Source organism: Martes martes, assembly GCF_963455335.1.
Source record: "Martes martes genome assembly, chromosome: 7".
Taxonomy (NCBI): domain Eukaryota; kingdom Metazoa; phylum Chordata; class Mammalia; order Carnivora; family Mustelidae; genus Martes; species Martes martes.
Window position 1 is genome coordinate 77,656,848 of NC_137894.1, and position 9,829 is coordinate 77,666,676.

The 9,829-nt window shown below is 35.1% G+C and overlaps 1 pseudogene across 1 annotated transcript; it reads right to left on the reverse strand.

The window, feature by feature from the left end:
* Positions 1–3,919: 3,919 nt before the first annotated feature.
* LOC308346692 (ubiquitin-conjugating enzyme E2 E3-like) lies at positions 3,920–4,590 on the reverse strand (annotated as a pseudogene). Its single transcript has one exon. The product of its transcript is annotated as a ubiquitin-conjugating enzyme E2 E3-like (transcript).
* Between the last annotated feature and the right edge of the window lie 5,239 nt (positions 4,591–9,829).

The window sequence follows — 9,829 nt, forward strand, 5'->3', positions numbered from 1 at the left end:
AATATTAATGCCATCTATGATCCTTCTTACTATTATTTATTTTGCTTCATTTTTAAAAAAAGATTTTATTTATTTTCAAGAAAGAAAGAGTGTGAGTGAGGGGAGGGGCAGAAGGAGAGGGAGAGAGATATCTGAAGCAGACTCTCAGCTGAGCATGGAGCCAAGACCAGGCTTGATCTCACAACCCTGAGATCATGACGTGAGCTGAAGGCAGATGCTTAACCCACTGAGCCACCCAAGTGTCCCTATTTTGGTTCATTTTTAATTGAAGAGGGATTTTAACCCTGTCCTTCTTTTCAGCTTCTTGGACTTCTTATATATGTATTTATGAAATAAAAACATCTTAACCAATAGAAGGATGCAAATTATGTTTTCTGGAAAGCTTGGTGAGATTTTTATATTTTTATTCTGCCCATTCAAATTACAAGAAAATAATATTATCTCCCGTATGCCGGATGCTCAGTTATGCACCACTGAGTTTGAATTCCAAATGGTTAACTTTGAAACTTCACACTAATCTTCACTTAAAGATTGATCCTTCTGTCCCTAACATAATATAATTCAAAAGACATAAATATTTGAGGGCCTTGGACTTGAGGAAAGCTACATTAGTAAAACTGAGCCTCTTTCAAACTCTTTCCATTTAACCATGAGTAAAATCTGTCAATAATTTAAATCTCAAAGACTTGAATTTCTCTTTGAAATAGATACTAGAATTCTCCAGAATATGTTAAACATTTAGATTATCAATTCTTAACAAAAATAAATAAGGATTGTATTTAGGTGACTAAAATATATGAATATGAAATAAAACATAAGATTCCCCCCCTCTTTTTCTGCCTTTATAATATAAGACTTAAAGTTGGTAGGCTGAGTGACTACTTTGTCCATTTATTACTATTGTGTGACCTTTGCCTCTTTCTCCATTTATATACTACAACTAATCAGAATTATCCTCAATCTGGTACATTCACAAAAATGTTATGAGGATAAGTTTAAAAATGATTATAAAGAACTTTGTAAATGTACATGTTTAAATAGCCCTGTTTTATAAAGAAGGAAAACAAAGTAAAGATACAACTATAATGGAGTGGATTACTTGAGCTGGAATTGTGGAAGAAAAAAATTTTCTCTGCAAAAGGAATAAAAATACAATCGTTCCTGATGAGCAAAGAATATTGTTTTATGATAGTTACTTATGTGAAATAATTTAGGGTTGGCTATTAGACATCCTTATTTTTACATAACCTTCTATTTTATTGCCACTAGATTTAATCATCAAAATTTTAAAAATTGAATTTCGTGCACCACATAATACATGTATCCTAAAACATACAAGCTTAAACAATAAAGGTACTTAAAAACATTGTCACGAGTGAGAGAAATGTAATTTCATGGCATTGCCTTGAATGCCAGAATAATTTTAGTAGATGTCAACTATATAGAAAATTATGTGTGGGGCTTGCAAATTTAAACATATTTGAATCTGAATATATAAATCTCATTGTTCTTAGAATCATGTTGACATACCCTTATTACACATATGCATAAGAAACTATAAATTTAGAACTCTAACTGGTAATCCAAAATACAGTATGTGTACATTGAAGAAAAGTTTGTGTTGCTATGGGAACTTTGGCTTTGTTTACATTATATTGCAAACTATATTATGTGCCTTGGTTCACCTTAATGACTACCTTCAGATATTGCTAATTATACTATTTTCCCTCATTCACTCTGATGATTAACTCCTTAAGGTTAATATTGCTCATCTTTATTGAGTTAGTTCATATTTTTCTTGAATACAGAAATATGAACTTACATTTACCTTCATTTGTGAAAACTGCATTATGCATGTCGCCATCACCTGTTCATTACATTAAGTAAAAGGAGTTTTAGCTTTTATGAAATTTGCAAAATTACATTTATGAAAATTATAAGCTTGACCTTGTTTGCCTATAGGATACAACATATTCTAAATTGTAGAAAATAAAATTTGTGAACATTTCTTGCTTTGGATATAAAAATGTATAATTTTCCTATTCAGAATTTTTTGTAGCATTTTAAAAAGAGGAAATCTAGGCCATTAAAAAAATTGTTCACACTTTCAATGTATAGGCAAAGACATGATGAAATATTCATTATGTGTATGCAGAATCTCTATAGAGATAGTAATGAATGTGTTACATCATAAATATACCTATAGAACAGATGTTGAATCTCAAAGATTTAGTTACCTTTCCACATTTCTCAATTTAAAAACTTGAAAATCAGAAAAATTTTAGAATGAAAACTATGTATGGGTTATTTTAATTAGGAGAAACTGGGATTGCTATCTTTACTCAGAAATGGTCCCGGGGTTTCTACTGTGTGCTAGATATGTGCTGGACATGGGCATTCCTGGTAATATAGATAAGCTCTCATGAGGTCATAAATATCCAAGGAAGCAAGTACAATATAGCCATTCAGATCCTGTATTTTATAAAACTGTTGTTAAAACCCTTAGGATTTTTTTTTTTCCTTCAGGAGCATATTTATTGTGTTTGAGATAATACATCAGGTGGTCTCTGAGCTACAAAGGGTAAAAAAAATTCCCTTATTACAAGTTGACATAAGTAAAAGGTAAAACGTTTTTTCCAACAGCATGAACCACAAAGAAAGAGATAGATGTTTACTATAAATAACCTTATCCCTGGGCACCTGGGTGGCTCAGTGGGTTAAGCCACTGCCTTTGGCTCAGGTCATGATCCCAGGGTCTTGGGATCGAGCTCCTCATTGGGCTCTCTACTCAGCGGGGAGCCTGCTTCACCCTCTCTCTCTGTCTGCCTCTCTGCCTGCTTGTGATCTCTGTCTATCAAATAAATAACTAAAATTAAAAACAAAAACAAAAACACCTTATCCCTGACCCTCTATGTCTACCTTTGTAACTTCATGCAAATAATAAATTAAGTTAAAATGCAGTACAATACACACACTACTTTGTATAATATAGGATACAAAATGCACTATAATATTTGATAAACTTCAGGACAAGCATCCTTAGTATACCACAATATGCACTTCAATATCCCAAAGAATGAAGACTAGTCTGCTTAAAATGTCTACTTGCAAACCTACAGCTACAAAATTCTACTCTTAATAACATTTATCCTTTTGGGGAATATTTCGGTCTTCAAGGGATAAAAGCAGAGAAAAGAAGTATGTACACTATGAGGGTTCAGAAAAATTCTCCCCGAAATATGCTACTTTGGCATGTGGACTATTTTGAGCTGAAGGCAATCAAGACACAGCAAACTCAAGAAAAACTTTTACCTCTCCCTTAAACTACCTAAAACAATTTATATAGGGGGCCTAACCCAGAGAAAGAGCTATAAGCAAGAGAGAACTTTTTTTATTTGAATGACTCATCTGTATGGGAGGACAAACATCCAATTACTAAACATCTGCTCTTCTTATCCTGTGAATCACCCTCCTCCCTTTTGAAGTCCATGGCCTCTATCACATTTCTTCAGTGAAGATGGCATATAAGCCTCAACTGCCTGACTTACCCCCATGTTTCATATTTTTATGGGATCTCCCTATGTAGGTAATTAAATTTGTTTTTCTCCCATTAATGTTTTATGTTAATTCGATTATTAAACCAGATCCCCCCCCAAAAAAACCCTCCTAGAATGGTAGAAGGAAAATTTTTTCCTCCCCAACAACAGAAGTTGATATTGCAAAGGCTATAAAGATTTGCAGCACAGGGGCGCCTGGCTGGCTCAGTCAGTAGAGCATGCAACTCTTGATCTCAGGGTTGTAGTTTTGAGCCCATGTTGAGTGCAGAGATTACTTAACAATAAAATAAAAAAGTTTGCAGTACAGTAAGAAGGTGTCCCTATTCCTTCCCCTTGCACAGAAATTACGTGAATTAGGTTGCCTATATCTTGCCATATTCTGCTTTGTTGGTCAAAAACTGAGAAGCAATGCTTCCAACTTGAATATCTGCAGACTGCCAAAGGGAACAAGCCAGCAGCAAAATCTTTGAAATTGTCAAAGTGGGACTCCAGTTGTCTTTAGGGATATTTAGATTTAAGGATATTTAGACAGGTCCTTGGCTATTGATGTTGCAGTGATAGATTCTGGTGTGAAAAGTAACTTTTGGTGGCTTAAATAGATAATTGGATGAAAATGTGATGTCCAGAAAAACCATACCACCTTCATGCACACAACCTAGTGGACCAAATATAGCTAATCTCCATTCATAAATGTTATCTCTTTGAGCCCCAGGATGGCGGTAGGGAGGAAGAATGTGGATAACCTCAGTTAGCTCCTTCTGAAGTCTTCACACTAGCAGATAATTCAGCAGCGGTTTTTCTAGAGATTTGGGTGTTTTGTTTTGTTCTCCCCTGCCCCCCCCCCCACTCCTCCCCTGTGACAAGATTTTCTTTATTCTTTTTCTTCAGGCTCTTGAGCAGTGAGGTCTCTCTGATCTGCATCTGAACTACCACTGCTGGTGCTGGGATTATCATCATTGGATATTTACCTATCATTGGACATCTTGGTGAAGTTATTTCCTGGAAAATTCAACTGTTCATCTGGCCTATTCATATAGTCCTACAGTGTGGGAGAAAGAGAGGGGTGGAAAAAAACCATTCCTTAAGGAAATGCAGGCAGCTGGGAGTGGGGGTTGAGGGATTGGGGAAAAAAAAAGAAGCCAAGGAGATTTGGGCTGAGGAGTGTGGAAAATTAAAAGTAGGGGAGATTATACCCCTCAGGAACTTTTTTAAGGATAATAATTTTTTAAGGGTATGGCTATTGATATTTGCAGACAGGATGATTCAGGTCAAGAAGCAGGGGTTTGTGGAGAGAAGTTTTATGTATGATATAGGAATGATGGATACACAACATTCTGCCTTTGTCAAAACCCAGAGGACTTTTTATAGCACTAGAATGAATTTTAATGTATGCAAATAAAAAAGTCTTTTAGAAGGTTGGGAGATCTCAGAATGGAATGCATATTGTCACAAAACAATCTAACTGTATGACATTAACAAAACAACCTCACTGCAGGGATGGATAGTAAAAGTCCTGCCTTAGTAAGTTTGAAAATGAGTGGAGTCTGTAAGACCAAAAGCAAAGGAATTCCACATAAACATTTATAACTTCGGTTAATATTTGTTTTCCATAAAGGTATGAGCTAACAATTCTGAAGCCACTATGCCTATATATTAAAATTGAACAGTTAGGTAGATGGATGGCATATAGTAGAAGCCAACAGTTTCTCACTGTTGGAGCTGGAGAATACAGGCAAATAAGAAAAGGCTAGAATGAACCATTTGGTAACACAGAGTGGAAGACATCAGCATAAACTCATTTTAGCTTAATACAGAGTCAGAAGGATACATACAGAAATATTTATAGATATGTGTATATACAAAAGTTAATATAATCCCATGTGTTTCCTTACTCTATTAGATGAGAGAGCCTAGAAGCAAGGACACCTAGTAGCAACAAGCACACTTAGCACACTTAATACATAGATCTTGGTTTCTAGAGCCACTCTCTGATTACAGGAACTAGGGCTCCTTGGAGAAAAGGCTGAGTCTAGGGCTATGGCAGGGAATATACAAGATGAACCTGGAGAAACTTGTAGTGTCAGAAAGTAAGGAAGTATTCAACACACACAACAGTGATGGCAGTATGTCAAAGGGATACAGAAGCCAACTGAAATAGCTCCTGATGGCCAAAGCTGAAATGATTTAAGCATCAAAATAAAGTAGTATTGAATTATAATCCAAAGTATAAGATAAATATCCATGAATCCATCCTGATATAAACAAATGGTTGAGTAAAAAATTAATGGGGGTGAATAGACAAATCTCCTATGTAGTAGAATTCCCAGTGATTTATGTAGAGACTCTACCCTCAAGAAGATGGAGTATAACTCCTTGCACCTTCAGTGTGGGCTACATATAGCGACTTCCTTCCAAAGGGTACAGAACGAAAAGCTGGAGAAAAAGAGTAACTTTACAATGGAGAAACCTGACAAATACCGCCTGAGCCAGGTGATCAAGGTTAACAAAAACAGTGACAAGTCATATCAATAATATGTATTCATGATATATGAAAAGAATGGCACTTTAGCCTTGAATCTTCCTCTCTAAAACTCATAACCCTGCTTGAATAAAATACCTTACCAGTATTCCAATCTGGCATGATCATCAAATACAAGGAACGTCTGAGTAACAGCCACAACCAAGAGAAGGCTCAGGAGACCTGATAGCTAATGTGACGTCTTGGGTGGAATTGTGGCAAATAATAAGGAAATAGGAATAAAATATGGGCTTTAGTTAATAATGATGTGTCAGTGTTTGTTCATTAATTGCAACATGTGTACCATACTAATATAAGATGTTTATAATGGGAGACACAATATGTAGTATATGGTGGTTATCTGTACTACCTCTGAAACTTTGCAGTAAATCTAAAACTATTCTAAAATAAAAGGTTGTATAGACAAATCTTTACTAATCACTCTATTGCATCCCATTCCTGCATTCCACCAAGCCAGACTGTCTTTCAGTCTTTATTTCCAGTGAACCTTTGAGGTCTGCAGGTCTGGCTCAGTCAGATCAGCTCTCACCAAGGGTAAAGGGCATGTGAAAGCAGCTTACACTGACAGAGTCTATCGTGGCAGGCTTTCTTTTAAAAAGATTTATGATGCTATGTGTCTTTCTTGTCTCTTCTGTTCTTCTCCTTCAGTTGCTTTATAACTTCTCATTGTTTATAACTTTCTTGTCATGGAATGTTTATCATTATCTGCATCTATAGTCCTGATGGTGACTACTTGATGACTTTGTTTTTGTTTTTTGGTTTTTTTTTTCCTTCAAATTTTTATTTAAATTCTAGTTAGTTAACATATAGTGTAATATTGATTTAAGGAGTAGAATTTAGTGATTCATCACTTACATATAACACCCAGTGTTCATCACATCAAGTGCCCTCCTTAATGCCCATCATCCATTTAGCCCACTCACCCACACACCTCCCTTCAGCAACCCTCAGTTTGTTCTCTATAGTTAAGAGTCTCTTATGGTTTGCTTCCCTCTCTTTTTCCCCTTCCCTTATGTTCAACTCTTTTGTTTCTTAAATTCTACATAGGAGTGAGATCGTACGGTATTTATCTTTCTCTGACTCATTTCACTTAGCATAATACACTCTAGCTCCATCCACATGGTTGCAAATGGTAAGATTTCATTCTTTTTGATGGCTGAGTAATACTCCAGCGTATGTGTATACCACCTTTTCTCTATCCATTCATCAGGTGATGGACATTTGTGCTCTTTCCGTAATTTGGCTATCACTAATGATGCTTACCTGCAGACTTTGAATGTACTACATATTTAAACCTTTCTATTTAAGCAGAGGTATGTGTGTATGTGTGGCATTGTTTTATTTATTTAAAGTCTCTTTCCTACCTCTCTCTATAGCATCCCTTTCTACCAGTTTTGAATATTTTGTTTTGAATTTTTTTATTTCACCTTCACCAAACAGACTTTCATCACATTACATCTTTATACAATAATTTATTAAATATTTGTTAAGAAAGATAGGGAATTTTATGTAAGTACCCTATATCTCAATTTTAACCTCCATGCTATATTTTTAAGTTTATATTACTATCTTAGTATTTGTTACATTCACTGCTATACTATTCACCACATACTTGTAAATGACATACTTAAATCAATTTTTGAAAAAACTTTAAATTTACAGAAATGTTGTAAGAATAGTACCGAAAATGTCTAGATATTTTTTCATATTTAATAATTTTTAAATTTTTAATATTTTACCACATTTGCTGTATCACCTCTCTCATGCATACTTTCTTTCTCTCATATATGTGTATGATTTATTTTTCTAACTCGTTTGAGAGTTGGTTGTATATATTAAGCCCTTTCCTCCTTTAAAACTTGAGTAGTGTTCATTTCTTAAGAAAAAAACTTTCTCTTATGAAATCCAAGTATAGTTATCAAATTTAAGAAACTTATCTTTGATAGAATGTCTTTATGTCTTTTAAAAAATGTTCCCAATTTTGAAGGGGCAGGGGGTGGGAGGTTGGGGGAACCAGGTGGTGGGTATTAGGGAGGGCACGGATTGCAAGGAGCACTGGGTGTGGTGAAAAAACAATGAATACTGTTACGCTGAAAAGAAATAAAAAATTAAAAAAAAATGTTCCCAATAATGTCTTTTACAGTATTTTATTTAAAGTTTATTTTTTTTTAGTGATCTTTACACCCAACATAGGGCTTTTTTTTTTTTTTTAAGATTTTATTTATTTATTTGACAGGCAGAGATCACAAGTAGGCAGAGAGGCAGGCAGAGAGAGAGGAGGAAGCAGGCTCCCCGCTGAGCAGAGAGCCCGACGCGGGGCTCGATCCCAGGACCCTGGGATCATGACCTGAGCCAAAGGCAGAGGCCTTAAACCACTGAGCCACCCAGGCACCCCCCAACATAGGGCTTTAACTCACAACTCCAAGATGAAGAGTCATACGCTCTTCCAACTGAGCCAGCCAGGCACCCCTTTTATATTATTTCTTAACACTGGTAGAGTATACACTCTAGGATCATGTATTATATTTAATTTCTATGTCTTTTTTGTTGTTATTTACTTTAAGCTGAAAACTTCCTCAGACTTTTTAAAAAATAATTTTTAATATATTTTTAAAATATTTTATTTTTAAGTAATCTCTACACCCAACGTGGGGCTCAAACTCAAAACCCTAAGATCAAGAGACACATGCTCTACTGATTGAACCAGCCAAGCACCCCCAGACTTTCTTTTAATCTTTCATATCAATGACCTATTTTAAGGCCAATTATTTTATAGAATGTTCCTCAATTTAGAGTTGCCTGATTTTTCTTTATGATTAGACTCTGGTTGTGCCTACCTGGCTGGAATACAACAAAAGAGATAGCCTTTTCATGGTATCATATTTATGGGTCCATATTGTTGATATTAATTTTGTTTCTCCCCTGCAGGATTGCTATTTTCTTCTTGCAACCAATAAGCAATTCTGTAGGGAGGCATTTAAGAACCATGTAAAAATCCTGCTGTTTGTCATAATTTTACCTTTAGATTTAGCATCCATTTAGCATCCATTCTTCCTTGAACTACTCTTAAATATGAAGGTTGCAAAACAACAATTTTCCAATTCTATCACTCTGTATTTGTGGTGTCATCTTACCATAATGGAGAAAATGTTCTTCCTTTCTGCCTGTTTCTATGTATCTACTTATCATCATTTCTCTCTCTCCATCTCTCCACCTATCATCTATTTATCAATTCATCATCTATCTATTTATAATCTTTCATCAGTGTGGACTTACAGATTTTATTTTAATCATTGGGTTATACTCCATTACTACCTTATTTATTTTGAGTCTCAAGTTGTTCCAGAGTTGACCAACAGGAGACCCTATGTTCTGGCTTCTCTATCTTCTTGGCATTTGTCCTCATCCTTTTCTTAGATACTACCCCTTTATACGATAAGATGTTCTAGACTCATTTTGTACTTTTCTTGACTCACTTTTGATTTTTTTGTGGCAGTCGATGTGCTCACTATTGGTGTACTATTGTCTCCAGTCCCTTTCAACAGAACTATGGTATGTATGGATATATGAAATTAAGAGTGCATATTGATTCCCTCAATTGCAAACCAAACCTATAGGGTTTTGTTTTTTTTTTTATATTTGTATCTCCTTTCTTCCACAGGAAAAACCCTAACTCACAACAACATCAACTCATTTGTTTGATTATCTATATATAGAATAACAAATGTACTAA